Source organism: Mesoplodon mirus (genome assembly GCF_964341445.2).
Source record: "Mesoplodon mirus genome assembly, chromosome: 19".
NCBI lineage: Eukaryota > Metazoa > Chordata > Mammalia > Artiodactyla > Ziphiidae > Mesoplodon > Mesoplodon mirus.
Genome location: NC_138995.1, coordinates 50,846,272 through 50,870,768, shown reverse-complemented (window position 1 = coordinate 50,870,768; position 24,497 = coordinate 50,846,272). Strand labels below are relative to the sequence as shown.

Here is a 24,497-nt window from a genome sequence, read left to right as displayed (position 1 = left end):
TGTTACTCCCATACTCCTAATTTATCTCTTCACCCCTCCCCTTTTCCTTTGGTAACCATAAGTTTGTTTTCTGTGCCTGTGAATCCATTTCTCTTTTGTATATTCATTTGTATTATTTTTTAGATTTCACATATAAGTGATATCATATAATATTTGTCTGTCTGACTTGCTTCACTAAGTATAATATTCCTTAGGTCCATCCATGTTGCTGCAAATGGCAATATTTCATTCTTTTTTATGACTAATATTCCATCACACACACACACACACACACACACACACACACACACACACACACACACACACACACACACATCATGTCTTCTTAAGCCAGTTGGGCATTTGGGTTGTTTCCCTATCTTGGCTATTGTAAATAGTGCTGCTACATGAACACTGAGGTACATGTATCTTTTGGAATTAGAGTTTTCATCTTTTCCAAATATTTACCAAGAAGTGGGGTTGCCAGATTACATGGTAGCTCTATTTTTTGTTTTTTAAGGAAACTCCATACTGTTTTGCATAGTGGCTGCACCAATTTACATTCCCACCAACAGTGTAGGAGGGTTCCCTTTTCTCCACACACTCTCTGGCATTTATTATTTAGTTTTGGTGATGGCCATTCTGAATAATGTGAGGTGATACCTCATTGTGGTTTTGATTTGCATTTCTCTAATAATTAGCAATGTTAAGCATATTTTCATGTGCCTGTTGGCCATCTGTATGTCTTCTTTAGAGTAATGTCTATTTAGGTCTTCTGCTTATTTTTAAATTATGTTGTTTTTGATATTGAGTTGTATCAGCTGTTTGTATATTTTGAATATTAACCCCTTGTTGGTTGCATTGTTTGCAAATACTCTCTCCCATTCAGTAGGCTGTCTTTATGTTTTGTTGATAGTTTCCTCTGCTGTGCAAGAGTTTTAAAGTTTGATTAGGTCCCATTTGTTTATTTTTGCTTTTATTTGTTTTGCCTTGGGAAACTGATGTAAGAAAATATTGCTGTGATTTATGCCCAAGAATGCTCTTTGGCTGTGTTCTCTTCTGGGAGTTTTATGGTGTCATGTCTTAAATTTAGGTCTTTATACAATTTTTAGTTAACTTTTGTATATGGTGTGTTTTAATTTCATTGATTTGCATGTAGCTGTCCAACTATCCCAACACCACTTATTGAAGAGATTGTCTTTTCATTGTGTATTCTTGCCTCCTTTCTTGTAGATTCATTGACTGTAGGTGTCTGGGTTTACTCTGGGTTCTCTATTCTTTTACATTGATCTATATGTCTGTTTTTATGTCAATAACATGCTGTGGTGATTACTGTAGCTTTGTAGTTCTGTCTGAGGTCTGGATGGGTTATGCCACCACCTTTGATCTTTTTCCTCAGGATGGCTTTGGCAATTCTGGGTCTTTTGTGACTCCATGTAAATTTTAGGATTATTTGTTATAGTTCTGTGAAAAACATCATGGGTGTTTTGATAGGGATCACACTAAATCTGTAGATTGCTTTGGGTAGTATGGCCATTTCTTTTTTTCTTTTATAAATTCCTTCCTCCCTTCCTCCCTCCCTCCCTCCCTTCATTTCTTTTTTCGTCAGTCGCTGTAAGACTGAGGAACAAGTCCTGAGAGCAGGTGAGGGGATTAAGAAGAGACAGGGTCAGGAGGGTGGCGTATAAACACACACACTTTATTTCTCATCAAACCTCTTTTTATATATTGCAGTAGACAATACACGTTTTTGTTAAAATCACCAAACTGGGGCTTCCCTGGTGGCGCAGTGGTTGAGAGTCCACCTGCCGATGCAGGGGACACGGGTTCGTGCCCCGGTCCGGGAAGATCCCACATGCCGCAGAGCGGCTGGGCCCATGAGCCATGGCCGCTGAGCCTGCGCGTCCGGAGCCTGTGCTCCGCAACGGGAGAGGCCACAACAGTGAGAGGCCCACATAACGCAAAAAAAAAAAAAAATCACCAAACTGAATCATCAGACAGTATTTCCTTAGTGTTGAAGTTATAGTACAAAACATTCTGTGAACCAGGATATAAACATGCATGAGAACAGACTGTGACTACCAAAGCATGCCAAGGACAAACTGTAGTTAGAAAAACCGCAAGCAACCTCACGGGCCAAGACTCATATCTTCTCTAATAACTCTTTCAGGTCCTGTCAAGGATTAAGCAGGACTTTGCCATGCTTTAAGCTGCAAGAACTGTGTCAGCTTGCAGCTGGTTCCCGACATGTCCCCCTTCCTTATTTTTTAATGTGAGGTGGTAGAGTTCGACTCTGCAATTGCTCGTAAGCCAGTTCGCAGGAGGGCTAGAAAACAACAAATACACAATAATATTAAAATACAGCAAAAACAAACAAACAAACAAACAAAATAAAATACCAATAACAATTATAGGATAAAGGAGGTTAATAAGACAACTCGGGGCAAAAGTACATGTAACCTGGGTAAATATGTCTTGAGCAATTTCCACTGGATTTACATCTAGGGGAGCTGCATGCTGGATATTTGTGATATCCCCATGTAAGCGAGCAATATCAAGGGATAGATTGTAATGAGACCAAATTCCCAATAAATGATTCTTAATCTGAGGCCAAGGCCACTGCGAATCGTTATATGGCTTAGAGGTTACACAGATTGCAGAAAATTCTGCATAACAATGCATAGAACAGGCAGTTTTTAAAGCAGCTAATTGGTCTCCAAGAATAAGAACAACTTCTTCCAATGCATTAACATGACTTTCTAATTTTCTATCAATAGTTTCTTGAGTTCCCAAAGCATTAGAGACATTAGCGGCTAAATTATTCACAAATGTGGCAGTATGAATACTTTGAGTCAGCGCAGTAGTGGAAGCATCTACAGAAGCAATGACTGCAACGAGCGCTGTAATTCCAGCTATAAGTAGCCCCCAAAATTGCTTGGGCCATTGTAAAAGAAGGGAAAGTTCATGCATGACCTGCAAACCTGAATTAGAATACGAAGGACCTGTAACATTTACAGGGAGCATACAAAGGGAGGCTGATGAACAAGAAGAAATCCCCGGTTTGATTCCCCCATGGTTATACAATTTGTCAAATTACAATGATCACAACGTAAGTCTTAAAACCCTTCTTTTTGAAAAACGTAGACAGAACCAGTAAGAATAGCATAGGGTGATGGAATACAAGCCATAACAAAAGCGGTTAAGTTCCTAACAGGATGTTGTTGATGTGAAAGGACAACAGGCCCCACAGCAGCCATCAACTTCCAAATATTATTTTGTACATTTCCTAAATTGGTGGAGAGGACACCCTCCACCCATCCCCCTAGATATTCAATCTTATTAATAAGTTCAGCAAAAGGCTGAGGAAAAGACCAGTCCAAAACAGCTTCAGTAGTATGAGGAATTCGATGCCACACTGGTGTAGAATATTGGCATCAATGCCACAGAGGATATGACCATAAAGGTTCTGAGGAGTTAGAAAAGGGGGACAATATTTGTTGAATGCAGGGAGGCAAGTCCTTAGGAGGATCCTCTGTAGCCTTAAAATAAGGAGTGGAGAGCCTCATAGTATTAAAAATCCATTCCCTGCGAGACCATGTTTCATTTTGATACTAGAACTGATATGTATAAGAAGGCCTGGGTCCTACCGAAAGACATCCATGCTGGTATTGTTCGTGTTGGTTATCCCAAAACACAGGAATGGAAAAACAGATAGGGGCACGCAAAGAAAAGGCAGTATATGAAAAATGAGTTACAGTGAGAGGGGTAATAAAATCACTGCTTGGATAGTCAAGAAGGGAAGTATCGTTAACATAAACAAGAATTGAGGGATCAATTCATTCTACCGGGCGAAGTAATGGAGGATCAGGGTCATATGCCCAATAAGCATCAGTATTACCCAAAACTACCTGACAAGAGATAATAGCCAACACAGCCACAAACAACGTTTGTGGGGACTTAGTCACTTGCTGCTGCATCAACATCTCCTCTGCCTTCTGGGTCAGTCGTTTCAATTGGCCCCATGTTGGAGGGTTGGCCATCCACGTGGCGTGGGAGAGACGACACTGACGATCTTGGAGAGCTGGTTTCTCGGGAGGATTGGGAGTGTCGTCGAGCCGCATTCTCTTCATATGGTGGGGGAGAGAGTTCACCATCCGGTCCGGATCCATATTGCAGGGGAGGGAATTCACCATCTGGTCCGGATCCATAGAATCTCACGAGGCGCTCAGGTATCCAATGAGGATCCTTAGTGTCCCTAGGAAACATACAAACATGCCCTCGTCTGCATATTAGTACAGGATCTGGACCATTCCATTGATTAGTAAGAGGATCCCGCCAACGGACTTCAGCAAAAGGCATGGCACGAGGATGCCAAAATCCTTCTGCAGCTGTCTGTCCTTGCTTATCTACGTTCAAAAAATTTATATAAAGAACATTGCAATAAATTGTGCGGGGTTGTGGTATATTCCCCCTTCTTTATTTTAAACCCCAAAGAAGATATATCTTCCCCCTGCTTAGAAGCTTGAAATAAAGCAGTTTGGAGTGGAGAAGAAAGACTCACAGGCAGAGAGGAAGTAGAAGAAACAGAAATAGACCCCTGATTTACTGAAGGGGACTCATCAGGAGCTTTTGCTGGCAAGGAAGAGCCAGAAGAATGCCCAATAGGGGCTAGGGAAGCATCTTGAGTAACATCATGTAAATGTTTTACCCAAGTTAAAGCTTGGGCTAAAGCAGTAAATGAAGTTTTATCTAATATAGGAAAGTTTTCAGATTCCGCAGGCACATTCTTAAGAGCTGCAAAAATGCCATCATCAAAATCAGGATTGTGATATCGTGCAACCTCTTCCTCCAATTCAGTCTCATCCTCTGGGGATAGTTCATCATCATCCTCCAGGGACTCTGAAGATAGCACGGTCGCCAACAAGGGAGGCGCAGTAGGAGAAACAGGTTCCTCAGGCAAATTTTGTAACTGAGGAGCAGAAGGGAAGTAGCATAAAGACGCTGCTTTGAATAATTTCTGAATCTCATGAGTTGGGTCAAGACAATCTCTTATCAAATTCCAAAGTGAAAAAGTATCTACAGGAACCTTAGAAGGTCCATGAAGGGAATAGAAAGTTTTCAATTGTTGACCTATTTTTTTTCCATGTTTGAATATTAACAGTTCCTCCCTCTGGGAACCATGGAAAAATTTCCTTCACAAAATGAAGAAAACAATCAAGCTGTTTATGCGTAACCTTAACGCCCTGAGTGGATAACATAGAGTACAGTAGCTGAACAAAAAGTTGTCGTTCCTTAGATCCAGTTTGCCCCATTTTTACTCCTGATGAGAACAAAACAGAAAGAAAGCCTACATCTAAAATATCTCCCGGTACAATCCAACTTACCCAGTATATGTCTGCATGCGAAATATTTCCGGGGTCCCTCTCAACAGCCCATGTACTCAGGTCCCTGTTCGGGTGCCACTTGTCAGTCGCTGTAAGACTGAGGAACAAGTCCTGAGAGCAGGTGAGGGGATTAAGCAGAGACAGGGTCAGGAGGGTGGTGTATAAACACACACATTTTATTTCTCATCAAACCTCTTTTGATATATTGCGGTAGACAATACATGTTTTTGTTAAAATCACCAAACTGAATCATCAGACAGTATTTCCTTAGTGTTGAAGTTATAGTACAAAACATTCTGCGAACCAGGATATAAACGTGTGAGAACAGACTGTGACTACCGAAGCATGCCAAGGACAAACTATAGTTAGAGAAATCGCAAGCAACCTCATGGGCCAAGACTCATATCTTCTCTAATAACTCTTTTGGGTCCTGTCAATGATTAAGCAGGACTTTGCCATGCTTTAAGCTGCAAGAACTGTGTCAGCTTGCAGCTGGTTCCCGACAATTTTTGGCTGAGTTGGGTCTTTGTTGCTGGGCACAGGCTTTCTCTAGTTACGGCGAGTGAGGGCTACTCTTTGTTGTGGTGCACAGGCTACTCAATGCGGTGGCTTCTCTTGTGGAGCTCAGGCTCTAGGTGTGCAGGCTTCAATAGTTGTGGCTCACGGGCTCTAAAGCACAGGCTCAGTAGTTGTGGCACACAGGCTTAGTTGCTTCGTGGCATGTGGGATCTTCCCGAACCAGGACTCGAACCCATGTCCCCTGCATTGGCAGGTGGATTCTTAACCACTGTGCCACCAGGGAAGCCCCAGTATGACCATTTTAACAATATTAGTTCTTCCAATCCAAGAGCATGGGGTATCTTTCCATTTCTTTGAATCATTTTCAGTTTTCCTTCAGTTTTATAGTTTTCAGCATATAGGTCTCTAACCTCCTTGGTTGTTTATTCCTAGGTATTTCTTTTTGATGAGATTTTAAACAGGATTTTTTTTTTACATACTCTGATATTTCACTGTTAGTGTAAAGAAATGCAACAAATTTCTGTATATTAATCTTGTATCCTGCTACCTTGCTAAATTCATTTATTAGTTATAATAGTTTTGGTGTGGAGATTTTAGGGTTCTGTATATAGAGTATCATGTCATCTGCAAATAGTGACAATTTTACCTCTTCTCTTCCAATTTGGATATCTTTTACTTCTTTTTCTTGTCTGATTGCTGTGGCTATGAGTTCGAATACTATGTTGAATAGAAGTGGGGAGAGTGGACATCTTTGTCTTGTTCCTGAATTTAGCAGGAAGGCTTTCACTTTTTACTGTTGAGTATTATGTTGCTTGTGGGTTTGTCATAAATGGTTTTCATCATGTTGAAGTATTTTCATTCTATACCCACGTCGATGAGAGAGATTTTTTTTATCATGAATGGATGTTGAATTTTGTCAAATGCATTTTCTGCATCTATTAAGATGATCATGTGGTTTATGTCTTTCCTTTTGTTAATGTGGTGTATAACACTGATTGATTTGCATATGTTAAACCATCCTATAATGATCCAACTTGATCATGGTATATGATCCTTCTTATGTATTGTTAGATTTGGTTTGCTAATGTTTTGTTGAGTATTTCTGCATCTATATCAAAGATACTGGCCTGAAATTTTCTGTTTTGTAGTGTCTTTGTCTGGTTTTAGTATCAGGGTGATGGTGGCTTCATAAAATGAATTTGGGAGTGTTCCCTCCTCTTCAGTCTTTTGGACGAGTTTAAGAAGCATAGGTGTAAGTTCTTCTTTGTATGTTTGGTAGAATTCCTCAGTGAAGCCATCTGGCCCTGGACCTTTGTTTAGAGGGAGGTTGGTTTTGTTTCTTTTTTTAGATATGATTTCACTTCTGGTCATCAGTCTGTTCAAATTATCTGTTTCTTCTTGACTCGGTTTTGGCAGGCTCTGTGTTTCTAGAAACTTGTCCATTTCTTCTATCGTGCCCAATTTGTTGGCATATGACTGTTCATAGTATTCTCTTATGATTTTTTGTATTCCTATGATATTTATTTCTCCTCTTTCATTTCCTATTTTGTTTATTGATGTCCTCTCTATTTTGTTCTTGGTGAGCCTGCCTAGAGGTTTGTTAATTTTATCTTAAAAAAAAAAAACAGCTCCCGGTTTTATTGATCTTTTCTCTTTTTGTTGATCTCCATTTTATTTATTTTCTCTCTAATTTTTATTATTTCCTTCCTTCTACTGACTGGGTTTTGTTGACTCTTCTAATTCTTTTAGTGGTAGGTAGGTTGTTTGAGACTTTTTTGTTTCTTGAGGAAGGCCTGTATCTCTATGAACTTCCTTCTTATAACTGCTTTTGCTATATCCCATAAATTTTGTAAAGTTGTGTTTTCATTTTCATTTCTCTGAAGGTATTTTGATTTCATTGTTGACCCATTATTTTTTTTAGTAGCATGTTGTTTAGTCTCCATCAGTTCATTATTTTCCTGTTTTTTTTTTTTTTCCTGTGGTTGATTTCTAGTTTCATACTGCTGTGGTCAGAAAAGGTGCTTGAAATAAGTTCTATCCTCTTAAATTTGTTGAGGCTTATTTTGTGACCTAGTATGTGGTCTATCCTAGAGAATGTTCCAAGTGCCTTTGAAAAGAACATGTATTTTGCTGTTTCTGGATGGAATGTCCTACAGATATCTGTTAAGTCCAACTGGTCTATTATATCATTTAGGACCTCTGTTGCCTCTGATTTTTTTTTAAGGGAGGGAGGGAGGGAGGGAGGATGGATGGATACATGGATGGATAGAGGGATGGTGAGTGAGTGAATAGATGAATGGATGATGGATGGATGATAGATAATAATAGTGAACTTTTAAAATTAATTGATTAATATATGGCTGCGTTGGGTCTTCATTGCTGCATGCGGGCTTTCTCTAGTTGTGGCGAGCAGGGGCTACTCTTCATTGTGGTGCACAGGCTCTAGGCACGTGGGCTCAGTAGTTGTGGTTCGTGGGCTCAGTAGTTGTGGTTCGTGGGCTCTAGAGCGCAGGCTCAGTAGTTGTGGCGCATGGGCTTAGTTGCTCCATGGCATGTGGGATACTCCCGGATCAGGGATCGACCTGTGTCCCCTTCATTGGCAGGCAGATTCTTAACCACTGCGCTGCCAGGGAAGTCCCTACTATATGTTTTTGATTTGTGGTAACTGTGGGGCTCAAGTATGTTGGCCCATAACTATATCTACTTGTGTTAAATGGAGTCATACAAGTTCATGTTCTAAAATATCTACATTTTAAACTCCCCTCCCCCACAATTTGTGATTTTAATGTCCTATTTTACATATTTATGTTTATCCTTTTGCTGTTACTTGTAGTTATCGCTTTTACAAAATTTTCTGACTTTTAAAATCTATCTAGTGGCTCATTTAAGTGGTCTTCAATCCTTTTATATATTTGCCTTTTTTATTGTGATTTTCCCTTCCCTATATATTCTTGCTTCTTGTCTATTTAGAGAAGACCCTTCAATATGTCTTACAGGGTAGGTTTAGTATTGCTGAATTCTTTTAGTTTTTGCTTGTCTAAGAAATTCTTTCTCTCTCCTTCTATTCTAAATGATAATCTTGCTGGGTAGAGTATTAGAGTATCCTAGATTGTGGGGGTTTTTCTCTCAGAACTTTGAATGTATCATGCCCTTCCTTTCTGACCTGCAAAATTTCTACAGAGAAATCAGCTAATTGCCTATGGGGGTTCCCTTGTAACTGTTTTTCTCTTGCTGGCTTTAGAATCCTCTTTAACTTTTGGAATTTTAATTATGATATGTCTTGGTATTGGTCTGTTTGGGTTATCTTGTTTGGGACCCTCTGTGCTTCCTGTACCTGGATATCTGTTTCCTTCTTTAGGTTTGGGAAGTTTTCAGCCATAATTTCTTCAAATACATTTTCAATTCCCTTTTCTCTCCCTTCTCTTTCTGGAAACCCTATTATGCATAGCTTGGCAGGTTTTATATTACCCCATAAATCCTGTATGTTACTTTAATTTTTTTAAATGTATCTTTCTGTCTGCTGTTCTGGATTGGGTGACTTCCATTATTCTATCTTCCGGATCACTTATTCGTTCTCCTGTGTCATTTAGTCTGCTATTAATTGCTTCTAGACTGTTTTTTATCTCAGCAATTAAATTGTCTATTTTTGATTGATTCATCTTTATAGTTTTTAGTTCCTTATTACAGTGATTTGAATTTTTATTGGTAATCTTTCTTAATTCCTTTAGCATTTTTATTACCTCCATTTTGAACTCAGGGTCTAGTAGACTGGTGAGGTCTGTTTCATTATTTGTATTTTCAGGGGATTTCTCTTATTCTTTTAACTAGGATTAATCCCTCTGCTCTTTCACTTTACTTAACTTTCTCTGTTCTATGAATTTAGAAGAAACAGTTATCCACCGTGCTCTTGAAGGGCTGTTTTTATGTGGGAGCATCCCTGTGTAGGCTGTGTGTCCAATATTTTTGGTGTGAGGGCCGTTTTTAGCATGGATGCCAGCCATGTGTTTCCTCAGAGTGTGGTGGCCATTATCCCCTTGATAGGGGGTGTGATTTGCATTGTGGTGCCTTGAGCCTGTTCTGGATGTGAGGTGGGGCTTCCTCTTTACCCTGTGGCTGTCATCACCCTCTCCAGGGCTGGGTCTGCTCTCGTTGTTAGGGTAGAAGCACTGAGGTCAAGTTCAATCAGGTTCCATTGCCCTTGAGTACACGTCTTGCCCCAAAGGAAGTGATTGCTAAACCAGGTGAGGCCTGTGGGGTCACAGAGAACCTATGCATGCACTGCCTGAGTAGGCATCTGCTCACAAGTAGCCCATGCTTGTGTCTCTTTCTGTTTTGTTCATCCTAGATGTAGTGCAAGGCTGTGGTGTGCAGTAGACTGAGGCTGGGTGTCAGGGTGTTGTGGCTGCAGGAATTGAGGTGGCTGTGTTGCTGCCTGGGATCTGGTCTGACTCTGTGGCAGACTTCTCCCAGGATCTGTGTGCCCCAGATCTGGCAGTAGGTGCAGTGTGCATTTGGCGGAGCCTGGGCACCCTCACTGGGAAATGAATTGCTGGGTACTCTCGCCCAGGGCCAGTTTGCCTCAGTTTCAGCACTTAGCTGCTGTGCGTTCTTGTGGCAATGCCCAGTGAGTGTGCTGACAGTGTCTGATGCAGTTGGACCTGCTGCCGCCATGTGCATGCTTACAATAGGCTCTGCCACTAGAGCTGTCACTTCCTTCTACACACCGATAATGGGTTCCGTAGCTCCTCCTGGATCACAACCCAGGCCCTTCTGGCTGCTTCTTTATAGATAGATTGAGTCCTCACCCAGGGCCTTTCTGCCCAGGATTCAGTGCTTAGCCACTCCTGTGGCCACCTGGTCTGCACATTGCAATGTCTGCCCAGCTAGCCCTGCTGCTCCCCTGTGCATGCAATAACAATGGTCTCTGTGGTTCTGCCTGGATCATGTCCTAGGCACCCTAATCTATCTCTGCATAGGTAGACTGAATCTTTGCCCTGACCTTATGCCAGGCCGTGGTGAGGAGTGAGCAGGTCCAAGGTATCCGCCCCTTCAGATTGGGAAGCGTGGCAAGGCAGCACACACTACTGCAAGTCTCTCTCTGCATGGGTTGTTAGTGAGCCAGAACACACACACTCCTTGAGAGTAGAGTCTAGGCTTCTTCAATCCTTCTGTCTGTCTCAGTGGATTTCCCAGTAGGCAAGGTGACTTGTCTCCTCTGTTCAGGACCCTAGGACTGGGATGCCCAGATTGTGAGTCAATATAATATGCTATGCTCCTTTTCCAGGGCAAGGGTCTACCCGTGTGGACCTTCTCTTCCTTACAAATCCCTCCCAGGGTGCCAGTCCTGACCTGATGCCTTTTTTCCCCCATCCTACCCAGTTACATGTTGATCTTTCTTGCCGCTTTGGTTGTATAGATCTTTTGCCTGTTTCCAGTTAGTTTTCTGTGACAACTGTTCCACATGTAGATGTATTCTTGATGTGTTTGTGGGAGGAGGTGAGCTCCACATCCTACTACTCTGCCATCTTGACCCTCCTTCCAGATCTCTTTTGGTTGCTATTCATTTGCTTAGAATATCTTTTCCCATCATTTATCTTTGAGCCTATTTGTGACTTGGGTATAAAATGAATCACTTGTGAGCAGCATACAGTTGCATCAAGTTATCAAAAAATCCATACTGCTTCCTTTGTTTTTTAATTTGTAAGTTTATCTATATTTAAAGTGATTACTGTTAACATAGTTCTTCTGTTTTGCTATGTTTTCTATATGTCTTATATGATTTTTATTCAGTTCTTCTAATAATGCATTTTCCAACGTAATTCTTATTCTCCCTTTCTTTTTCAGTATGTTTTTAAGGTAATCTATTGGTTGAAATTTGGGAATTAATAGTTAATGCCCTAAATTTATACCAATCTAGTGTGAATTGATACCAACTAAGTTTAATGAAACATTAACTCTGCTGCTATCCAGCTCCATCCCAAACTTTTATGTTGTAATTTCACGAATTACATCTTTATACATCATGTGCCCATTGACATAGATTTATAATTATTATTGTATGCATTTGTCTTTTTAGTCATATAGAAAACAAAAAGAGAGTTACAAACATGAAAAACAATGGTGAGAGCTTTAGTGTGTACATCTATGTATTACCTTTGTCAATGATCGTTATTTCTTTGTACTGCTTTGAGTTACTGTCTCATGTCCTTTTGTTTCAGCCTTAAGAACTCCCTTTAGCATTTCTTGCAGTGCAGGTGTAGTAGACATGAGCTCTCTTAGCATTTGTTTATCTGGAAATATATTAATTTTTCCTTCATTTTTGAAGGAGTGGTTTGCCAATATAGAATTCCTGGTTGACAGTGTTGTTTTTTGTTGCACCCCCCCCAGCATTTTAAATGTTTTAAATGTTTCATCCCACTGCCTTCTGACCCCCATGGTTTCTGATGAGAAATCAGCCGTTAATCTTACTAAGGATCCCTTGTTTGTGACAAGTCTCTATCTTGGCTGCTTTCAAGACTTTTCTCTTTGTTTTTTGAGAATTTTAGTATACTGCATCTCAGTGGGGATCTGAGTTTACCTTGCTTGGAGTTCATTAAGCTTCTTGGAGGTGTAGTTTCATGTCTTTCATCTAATTTGGGACATCCACTTTGGCTCACTGGCTGTTGACTAGGAGCTCACCTGAGGCAGTTGCCAGGAACATCTATATACAGCCTCTGTGGGGCTTCAACTTCTCACAGTATGGTGGCTGGATTCCAATATGGAGCATCCCAAGAGTGAGTATTCCAAGATAACTAGGCAGAAGCACCGGCTTCTTATGACCTAGCCTTAGAAGCCACAGAACATTACTTCCGCCATATTCAATTGGTCAAGCTAACCACTAAGATCATCCTAGATTCAAGAAGTGAGGAATCAGATATCTCCCCACAATGGGAAAACGTTGAACGATTTGTGGCCCATTTTTAATCCACCATAAATATCCCGTTGATTACAAAAGAAAGAGTCAAGTTTCCAGAGCAAGCAAATGACAAAGAAGAGCTGTCAAGGATAGGTCTCTGATCTCCTGCATGGGAAGGGCAGGGATTTGGGAGTGTCCCACTTGTATCAGTAGGAGGAAAAGCCCTACATTAAAGACAGAGATACAAGGAACTCAGAGGTGAAAAGGAATAAAGACCCTGCCTCCTCAGGATAAGAGAAAAAGGTTCTCCCTCAATGATGTTCCTTGGAATGCGAATGGTACAGAAACGTAATTTGATTGAATTCAAGGACTAGTCATTGGGGTGAAAAAAACCTCCAATAAAGTAGGACTAAATGGGACCTTTCTTAATTATATGTAACATACACAGCAAAATCCCATGGCAAAATGTAGTTCATAATGAAGAAACTAGTCAATCCTTTTAAACATAGGTTACAGGAAAAGAATGACTGGTACCACTTCCATTGTTTAACATATTACTGGAATTCCTAAACAATGATCTAAGATGACAAAAATAAGATGTGTGAGGACTGAAAAGGAAGGAATAAAACTCAATATTTGAGGACGTTAAGATTCATTTACTTAGAAAATCCACCCAAGTGAACATAAGCTATTGGACAACTATGAGAGTTTGGCTAGTCTGCTAGATTCAAGATCATTTTATTAGAAACAATAAAGTTTCTCCACACTAGCAATGAATATTTAAGAATTAACACAGAACACACAAGACCACTATGGAAAAACCTTTAAACTCTTAAAGGGGAAGTTTTGAATAAATGTAAAGATATTCCATGTTCTTGGATCAGATGACTTAGCAAAATAAAAATATCAAAAATATCAGGTTTCTCCAAATTTATATATAAATTCAATGAGATTCCAAATAAAACCCCAGTGGGATTTTTTGAGCTACCTTATAATCTTATTCTAAAATCTACTTAAGGACTTCCCTGGTGGCACAGTGGTTAAGAATCTGCCTGCCAATGCAGGGGACAGGTTTTCGATCCCTGGCGTGGGAAGATCACACATGCCACAGAGCAACTAAGCCCGTGCGCCACAACTACTGAGCCTGCGCTCTACAGCCTGTGAGTCACAACTACTGAGCCCATGCACCTAGAGCCCATGCTCCACAACAAGAGAAGCCACCACAATGAGAAGCATGTGCACCGCAACGAAGAGTAGCCCCCACTTGCTGCAACTAGAGAAAGCCCGCATGCAGCAACAAAGACCCAATGCAGCCAAAAATAAAGAAATAAAAAATAAAATGAATTTAAAAAAAACTTAAGGTAGTTTTGGGAACCCCTCAGACTTGGAATTGGTGTCAGAAGTGAGAGCAATTTTGTGTGGACTCTTCCCTCTAGTTGTTAACTTTCCCATAGACCAATGGAAGTAAGTAGAGAAACACACACACACACACACACACACACACACACACACACACACACACACACATATATATATATACATATATACACTCTTTAGTAGTCAGGAAATGATAAACTATTAGAAAATTATATTAGGAAAGTAGCTCATTACATGAGAAAAATATAAGTGGGTTCTGACCATAAGTCCTATACAAATAAGGATTCTAGGTGGAATAAAAACCTAATTGTGAAAGATAAATGGGAGAAAAATCCTGTAGAATATATTTGTGACTTCAGTTGGGGAGAGCTTAAAACAAAATCCAAGGAAGCACAAATTATAGGTAAAAAAGAATTTCAAAGATGCCTTACACTATACCAAAATTAATGTTTATTAAGCAAAGGACCCCAAAGTTACCAGAAAAAAATGATAGGCTGAAAGAAGATATTTGCAACATCTAGCACTAACATGTAACTATCATCTAGACTATCAACTAGAATATGCTACTAAACTATACAAATCAAAAAGAAAAAAGTAGATACCTCCAAGAAAAAGATATGAAGTCATTTTACAGACTGGGAAAACCAAATATTTAACAAGTCAAAGAAACAATGTTCAAACTTTTCAATAGTCAGGTAAACAAAATTTAGACAAGATACCAATTTATACATAGCTGACTGTGAAAATCAGAAAGCTGGATAATGCCAAGTGTTGGTAGCAGTGTGGTGAAAGAGGAACTCTTATACGCTACTAGCAGGAATATACAGTTGTAGTGGAGAGTGACCTGGCAGTTCTTGGTCAAATTAAGTAAACTGAACCCTATGATACACCAATCTCATTCTCTAGGGTATATATCCCAGAGAAAATTTCACATTTCTGTAAGATATGTGTAAGAATTTTAATTACAGTCTTGTTTGTTATGCTGTTGGAGGGGTGGAGTTTGTTGGAGGAATTAGAGGCAATCTAGTATCACTCACTCAGAGAATGGCCAAATAAAATCAGGTGGAATGTTATGGAGCAGTACAAACAAAAGAACTAGACATGGTTTTGCTGACTGAAAAAAGTTTTAAAAAGTCTATTGCGCCACATTGCTTATGTAAATTAAAAATAAAAGCAACAAAAAATGGGACTTCCCTGGTGGCACAGTGGTTAAGAATCCGCCTGCCAATGCAGGGGACACATGTTTGATCCCTGGTCCGGGAAGATCCCACATGCCACGGAGCAACTAAGCCCCTGCACCACAACTACTGAGCCTGCACTCTAGAGCCCGTGAGCCACAACTACTGAAGCCCATGCACCCTACAGCCCATGCTGTGCAACAAGAGAAGCCACCACAATGAGAAGCCCGTGCACCACAACGAAGAGTAGCCTCCGCTCGCTGCAACTAGACCCAACACAGCCAAAAATAAATAAAATTTTAAAAATTAAAAAAAAGCAACAAAACCCAATAACATTTGTCTTTTATTTTTTCACAAGGAGACAAACTTAAGGACATGGTGAGGTTGAACGGATTAGAGATAGGGATAAAAGGGAGTTATGTAAAAATTACATTAAAATAATTGTAATATAAGTTACATCTGTGTATTTTTTAATATGTTACAGACAGCATGTATAATTTCAAAGCAGTTATTTTAAATGGAAAAAGTCACTCTGATAAATGTTTTGAAGACAACAGAAGGCTTTGGGAGAGCAGAAGAAAGTACATGACATAGCCCTGGGGAGGGCATGAAGCCTTCCCTGAATAAATATAGACAGATTAAATAAACCCCATAAAAACTGGGAATACAGTAACAGATATTTTAATTTTAGGTAAAGGGAACCTCATGTGTAGTATCACAGAAGTGGCAGAATGAGTGGGGATTATGCAGACTGCAAGAAAATCATATGGAGTCCAGAGAGATTCGTTTAGGTAATCAGAGGCCAGATTATGAAGCATTTCATGCAGAAAAGATCAGGCATTTTCCACTGGATAAAGGGAAACAATAATAGGTTTAAGCTGGAAAGTGACTGTTGTGGATAGATTTTGGCACCATGAGGTAGGAATGCTGCTGTAACAAATGCCCCCCCCAAAAGTGGTTTTATGGCTTTGGAACTGGGTGATGGGTAGAGGCTGGAGGAGTTTTGAGGTGTATGTATGAAAAAGCCTATGGACTTCCCTGATGGCGCAGAGGTTAAGAATCCGCCTGCCAATGCAGGGGACACGGGTTTGAGCCCGGGTCTCTGAAAATCCCACATGCTGAGGAGCAACTAAGCCCATGCACCACAACTACTGTGCCTGCGCTCTAGAGCCCGCGAGCCACAACTGAGCAGATGTGCCACAGCCACTGAAGCCCGTGGGCCTAGGGCCCATGCTCCGCAACAAAGAGAAGCCACGGCAATGAGAAGCCCGCGCACGGCAACGAAGAGTAGCCCCTGCTCGCCACAACTAGAGAAAGCCCATGTGCAGCAATGAAGACCCAACGCAGCCAAAAATAAATAAATAAATAAATTTAGAAAAGAAAAGAGCCTAGATTGCATTAATGGGACTGTTCGTAGAAATACAGATGTTAAAGATGATTCTGGTGAGCTCACAGATGGAAATCATGAACATGCTCTTGGAAACCGGAAGAAAAGTGATCCTTGTTAGAAAGTGACAAAGAACTTGGCAGAACTGTGTTCTAGTGTTTTGTGGAATTTAGTGACAACTTTGGATTTAGCTAAGGAGATTTCTAAGCAAAGTGTTGAAGGTGTAGCCTGGTTTCTTCTTAACGTTTACTGTAAAATGAGGGAGGAGAGGAAGATAAATTGAAGGAACTTTTAAGCAAAAACGAACCAGATCTTGAAGATTTGGAAAATTCTCAGCCTATCCACGTTGCAAAAAATGAGAAAATGTGCTCTGGAGAGAACACCAAGAGTGTGGCTGGACAGTCACTCCATAAAGAGATTGCCAGTGCATTTAATCAGCCATCTCAGCTGGAGCCAGGAAGAGAGATGAGATTATAGCAGCAGAAAAAGTGCCAGCTGGGACTAAATGGGGACAGAGAAAATAGGATAGAATGAAGTCTGTTTTACTTCTAAGATTTCACAGGACAGATGGGTCCACAGAGCTATCTGAACTTGGACATGCATTATCCCTCAAGAAAAGGGCGGAATGAGGATCTAGTTTGAGATGGCAACATAGAAGAATCCTGAACTCATCACCTCCTCCCGCAGACACAATGGATCTACAGCTACATACAGAACAATTCCCTCTGAAAGAAATCCAAAAATTAGTTGAGGAACTCCCATGTACTGGGTGAACAAGGAAAAAAACCCCATCAAAACAGGTAGGAGATAGAGGGGTGGGAGGGAGACACAAGAGGGAAGAGATATGGGGATATATGTATATGTATAGCGGATTCACTTTGTTATAAAGCAGAAACTAACACACCATTGTAAAGCAATTATACTCCAATAAAGATGTTAAGTAAATAAATAAAAATTTAAAAACCAAACAGGTAGGGAGAGGCTGAGAGCCAATCTCACCATAAACCCCACCCTTGGCACGGCAACCTACAATTGGGAGGAAACTCACAACTCTGAGCTTCTCCCCGAGGAGCAAAGGATTTGAACTCCACATCTGGAACCGCAACTTTTATGACCTGTACCTGAGATGAGCCCCCAAAACCCCTGGCCTTGAAAGCCAATAGGATTTGCATCCACAAGACCCACAGGATAGGACAAACTGAGAAACAGTTCTTAAAGGGCTCCAGCAGACTCACCTGGCTACCCTCCCAGGGCCCGGCACAGAGGCAGCCTAATTGAGACAGGAGGGAGAGGGGTAGGACACAAATGCTAGATAATGAAGAAGGGGCACGGCTGTTGGGATGCGATAAAGACTATCTGGAACCAGCTGAAACCAAGATGGCTTTGAGAATAGTCCGGTCATTGGCCTTTAGCTCATTATACCTTCATTGTAATACTAAAAATCACTCCCTCTTACGCCAGCTCCGAGGAGGACCGTAAAAGACCAAAAAGTGAACAGTGGCCCAATTCCTGGGATATCCCCACCCTACACCAAAATAGCAAAAATATTCCTCCCACTCATTAGCCTACGAAATTAATTAACCCATAAAAACCTATGACCCCATGCCCAAGGGCCACTCGCGATTTCTGAGACAGTCTGCATTCTGCCTATGGAATGTGTATCTCTCTATATAAACCTGCTTTCCCTTTACTCTGGCTTGCTTTTAAATTCTTTCCTGTGTGAAGCCAAGGACTCTCACTTTGTGGTCTGTCCTAAGGGCTCCTGCAGGTCCCAGGTCATGACATTTCCCTCTCCTGCAACATAATGAGCACCCAACTTTCTATGAAAGAAGTGAATTTGCAAAGTTTTAGCCCGAGGAGCAGGTACGTAATTTAACACACATCTAGGTGCCTACTGAAATACTCTCCAAAGACCACAGAGGCCAGCAGGTGCCATCTTTGCATTCTTCCTCCATCTTGCTCCAGGTCACCAGTATCTCCTGGAAAGGAGCTTATGCACATGTCTGGGACCCCAGTTTTTGTGGGTGCCACCCAGGGCACATCCCTTGGTTGCCTGGCTCTCGTGACCAGAAGGGCTTATGTTCCCAGGTCCCACAGGACTGTAATAAACGAAGAAAGAGGGTTTTTTTTTTTTTTTACTAGTTACCCATCCCAGGGCTCAGCAGAGAGGTAGCAGACTGAAATGCCCAGTTTTTCTGTGAAAGAGGCCTATTAGCTTATCTTTTTTTTTTTTTGCAGTATGCGGGCCTCTCACTGTTGTGGCCTCTCCCGTTGCGGAGCACAGGCTCCGGACGCGCAGACTCAGCGACCATGGCTCACGGGCCCAGCCGCTCCGCGGCATGTGGGATCTTCCCGGACCGGGGCACGAACCCGTGTCCCTTACATCGGCAGGCGGCCTCTCAACCACTGTGCCACCAGGGAAGCCCCTATTAGCTTATCTTCATAGCTGTGGCCTCAGGGCTAGGCTTCTAATTAAACACACATCTGGGGCCAAATACAATCCTTTCCAGAGACCAGGGAGGCTTGCAGCTAATATCAAGGCTGGTGGCTGCCATCTGCATGCTCTACCCTTGCCCCATCCCAGATCGCAGGTATCTCCGACAAAAAACTGGTGCACACATCAGGTGCCCCAGCTTTTGTGGCTGTCGCCCAGAGAATACATCCCTTGATAGCCTGGCTCTGGTGGCCAGTGGGGCTTGTGTTCATGGATTCAACATGTCAAAAATTAATGACAGAAACCTCAATTAAATCGAGTCAGGAGACCAGAAGGGGAAGCGCTCACACCCTGCAATGGTAGAGCCCAACAGGAAGAAAGACTCTTCTTGCCTAGCTTTGTCTACTGTAGCCCTCCCAACTTCCTTTTCCCCTCTATAAAAGTGTTCTCCTTCCCTTGCCATGGGGGGCGGTCTTGCACAAGGCTCAACATGGTTGCAGACCCAAACTGCAATTCTCTGCTGATCCCGAATAAACCTAGCTGGAGAAACATCTGGCAGTCTGTTTTAGGTCAACATTTTGATGGCCTGTCTGGGGACCAGAGAAGATCCCCAAAGACTGCAGGGCTGGTACCTTATCCTGTCTTTTGTCCTGAATTCCTTCCAGTCATTAGCCAATGACTTAATCCTGGTAGAACTGGATGGTGGGCAACACTGTTTTACAGTACCTATAGGGGATTTCCCTGGTGGCGCAGTGGTTGGGAATCCGCCTGCCAGTGCAGGGGACACGGGTTCAAACGCTGATCCAGGAAGATATCACATGCCGTGGAGCAACTAAGCCCGTGAGCCACAGCTACTGAGCCCATGCAATGCAACTACTGAAGCCCGCGTGCCTAGAGCCCGTGCTCCACAACAAGAAAAGCCACCACAATGAGAAGCCCGCGCACCACAACAAAGAGTAGCCCCCGCTTGCTGCAACTAGAGAAAGACCACACACAGACAAAATTAAAATAAATAAATATATACAGTACATATATTTATTCTATAAGATCTTTAAAAATATTTATGTTTTTCTCCATAAATACTATTTAAATACAATTTAATTTCTGGAGTATTCTGGTTCATCACTGTGTCTATTATCTAATATTCTCCCTAATGATACTATTTATTTATTTTCTATAAGTGATTATTTCAAAAAACAGGAAAAATATTTATGTCAAAAGAATGAGAAGACAAGCTGCACACTAGTAGAAAATATTTGCAAAAAATATATCTGATAAAGGAGTTATCCAAAATATACAAAGAACTCTTAAAACTCAACAATAGGAAAACAAACAACCTGATTTTAAAAATAGGCAAAAGATCTGAACAGACACTTCACCAAAAAAGATATACAGATAGTAAATAAGCATATGAAAAGGTGCTCTATACCATATGTCATCAGGGAAATGTGAATTAAAACAACAACGAGAAACCACTACACACCTATTAGGATAGCTAAAAATCTAGAACACTGACAATACCAAATGCTGGCAAGGATGAAGAACAACAGGAGCTCTCATACATTGCTGGTGGGAATGCAAAATGGAACGGCCACTTTGGAAGACAGTTTGGCAGTCTCTTACAAAACTACACATGCTCTTCCCACTGACCCAGCAATCACTCCTTGATATTTACCCAAATGAGTTGAAAATGTATGTCCACACAAACAATGTGCACGTGGATGTTTACAGCAACTTTATTCACAATTGCCAAAATTTGGAAGCAACCAAGAGGTCCTTCTGTAGGTGAACAGATAAACTGTGGTACATTCAGACAATGTACCAGACAATGTGGTACATTCAGTGGATGTTTACAGCAACTTTATTCACAATTGCCAAAATTTGGAAGCAACCAAGATGTCCTTCAGTAGGTGAATAGATAAACTGTGGTACATTCAGACAATGGAATACTATTCAGTGCTAAAAAGAAATGAGCTATCATGCCATGAAAAGACATGGAGGAAAATTTAAATGCACAGAAGTGAAGGAAGCCAATCTAAAAAAAGCCATATCTGTATGCTTCCAACCATATGATATTCTGGAAAAGGCAAAACTATGGAGACAGTAAAAAGATCAGCGGTTTCCAGGGATAAGGGTTGAGGAAGGGATGAATAGGTGGATCGTAGAGGATTTTTAGGGTAGCGAAAATACTCTGTATGATACTATAATGATGGATAAATGTACTGTACAACACAGAGTGAACCCTAATGTCAACTATGGACTTTGGGTGATTATGATTGTCAGTGTAGGTTTATCAACTAACAAATGTACCACTCTGGTGGGTGATGCTGATAATGGGGGAGGCTGCGCATGTGTGGGGGCAAGACGTATACGGCAAACCTCTGTACCTTCCTCTTAATCTTCCTATGAACCTCAAATTTCTCTAAAATACAGTCTCTTAAAAAAAATCTACCTATGCTTTTTTTTTTTTTTTTTTTTTTTTTTTAAATTTATGGCTGTGTTGGGTCTTCGTTTCTGTGAGAGGGCTTTCTCTAGTTGTGGCAAGTGGGGGCCACTCCTCATCGCGGTGCGCGGGCCTCTCATTATCGCGGCCTCTCTTGTTGCGGAGCACAGGCTCCAGACGCGCAGGCTCAGTAATTGTGGCTCACGGGGCCAGCTGCTCCGTGGCATGTGGGATCTTCCCAGACCAGGGCTCGAACCCCTGTGTCCGGCATTGGCAGGCGGACGCTCAACCACTGCGCCACCAGGGAAGCCCCTACCTATGCTTTTTAAAAACGTTTTTATTATGAAATTTTTCAAATATACAAAGGAGAGCAATAAACAAGCATATACTCATCACCTATGCTTAATGATTGTTTACAGAGTGCCATATTTGATTTATGCATATTTTGCTAACTACTTTAAATTAGATATGATGACATTTCAGCTCTAAATAGTTCAGATTACATCTCTAAAGAATGACACCTATAATATAATGGCACCACACCTAACAAAATTAACAGTAAGTCCTTAACATCATCTAATACCCAGTCTATATTCAAGTGTAACTAACTGTTGAATAATTAAATATGATTTATGGTTACACAAAGTTCTGTGATATGCACAAACCATAAATTACTCAGCAATGCATTCACTGTAGGGCACTGATTTAGGGCAAGATTATTGCAAACACCCTTGCCAGTTCTTATGGTCTTTGGATTCTAGTGCAGGGGTTCTTGAGACTTTGGGAGTTGTTATGGACTGAATGTTTGTGTCTTCCCAAAATTCTTATGTTGAAATCTAACCCTCAATATGATGGTATTTGGAGGTGGGACCTTTGGGAGATTATTAGGTCATCAGGACAGAGACCTCATAAATGGGATGAAGACGATGAAGGGACCAGAGTGCCCTCTTTGGGCCACATGAGAATACAAGGAGAAGCTGCCAGTCTGTAACCTGGAAGATGGTTCTCACCAGAACTCAACCATGCTAGCTAGCACCCTGATGTGACTTCCAACCTCCAGAACTGAGAAATGTTTTTGTAAGCCACCCAGTTTATGGTATTTTATTATACCAGCCTGAGCTAGGGCACGGGTTATTTCTCTGGGAATTAAGTCAAATTTTTAAAATCTGATGCCTAGAAAAATACACCTAGGCCCCAATATGCAACTCCATACATACAACTTCTGAGAGTTCAAGGACCTCTGGGAACCTGTCCAAGGAATCCCCAAATTTCAGGTCAAGGAGATCAGCTCCTTACTTGTGACTTGTAACAGTCCATTGGGCCACTCTACACCCTGATGACAGAGAGCTGGTAAAGCTGACTCAGAGTTCCACATACATGGTCATTACTCAAACTGCATCAGCTTTAAACTGGACCCTTCAGGAACAACAATGAACCCTGTGCTTCATCTCTTATCATTTCCCTGCCCAAACCCCTACCCCGTTGACCCACATCTCTGTGTTAAAGGCCTCAATCACAAACCTTCTTTTAAAGTCCTCCTAAAGAAGGAGGTCCCCGTCAGGTTTCTCAGGACTATCTCCTCTTTGGCCTTAAAAACTGTTTATGAGGTAGGTAATGTTACTGTATTTCACCGAACTGAAGACACCATTGGTTGAAAAAAAAGGCATCCCCAATTCAGAAAGGTTAAAATGCAAAGAGAATGTATCAGTCTTAGAGTTTTACAGATTCCTCTGTTGGTAAACAGCTGCTGCACCAACCACCTTCCAAAATGACCTATTCAAAACCTGGGACAACCGCCCTTCTCCAGTTTCCCCCAATCTTGAAATGAAAGGGTTCATTTCAGATTTAAAAGGGTCCTTCTAATGCCGTGCTCCATCCCTGGCCTGTCTTTCTGGCAGTGCCTGTGCCTCATGTGCTGGTAAATATTCCACATGACAACATAAGTTACAAAGGTTTTCAATCTCTCCAAGATGTGTATTTCTGCATCATCAAGGTTGTGGGGAGCACAAAGTTCCCTGGATGGGTGGAATTAGTTTCCTGAATAAATACATGAAGAGAGGGTGGGGGGAGCAGGGATGATAAGAGTAAGAATTGGGTAAATTGAGAACATATCTTCAGCCCTCTCATCCCTAGGGATGCAAGGAACTGAGGACCAATTGCTCAGAGAAACCTGTTAGGACAGCAAACTTTAGACAAAATGTCGTGCATAAGTCATGATAAACAAGATCGTGTTAGAAGAAAGAAGGAAGATACCAACTCATCTGGGCCATGGCTTTAAGGTTTAAATGGTACAACCTTCTCCATTCAGGCTCTTCTGGTGGGGAGTACAGAGTCCTGTAGGTCTGGAGGAGGAAAAAGGAGATAGAAGGCTGCAGGCCTGTCTTGCGGCTTCCAAACACACAATTTGAAACTCACCCCACTTCCTTCTCTGGCCCCTGATAACACATGAAGATTCTTCAACCCCAAAAACCCCTCAAAAGCTGGAGTTGAGTCCCTTAGACACCAAGATGCAGCCTGCATCCTTGACAAAATGGCTGCATTTTGCCACAGAACTTGCCTTAGGTTCAATGGGATGGCGTTCACAACTTTCTCTCCTGAACAGGGCAAGTACACACCAGAGATGTTCAAACGATGTGTTTAAATCACCTTAATAATTCTAATAGCAATAATGATATCAATAATACTAGCAACTAGGTAAGAACTTGTATATCTCATTTGATTCTCAAAAAAGGAAAAAATAAAAAACATAAAACAAAAGTGCAATGTTAAGTATTTCCCCCCATTTTACAGATGATGGAAACCAGGTTAACGTAACTCATCCAAAATGACAGGGTTTGGAGGTGATGGAGCCCAGAGTAGAATACAGGTTTCTCTGACTCCAAAACTAGCCCTCTTTAGGTA

General features: G+C 41.3%; 1 long non-coding RNA gene across 1 annotated transcript; it reads right to left on the bottom strand.

Annotated features, from left to right (window-relative positions):
• Positions 1–1,657: 1,657 nt before the first annotated feature.
• Positions 1,658–4,234, bottom strand: LOC309795053. The gene is made up of 2 exons (XR_014292209.1): positions 3,888–4,234; positions 1,658–2,305 (listed from the first exon to the last, which is right to left on the bottom strand). It is a non-coding gene; the product is annotated as an uncharacterized lncRNA (long non-coding RNA).
• Between the last annotated feature and the right edge of the window lie 20,263 nt (positions 4,235–24,497).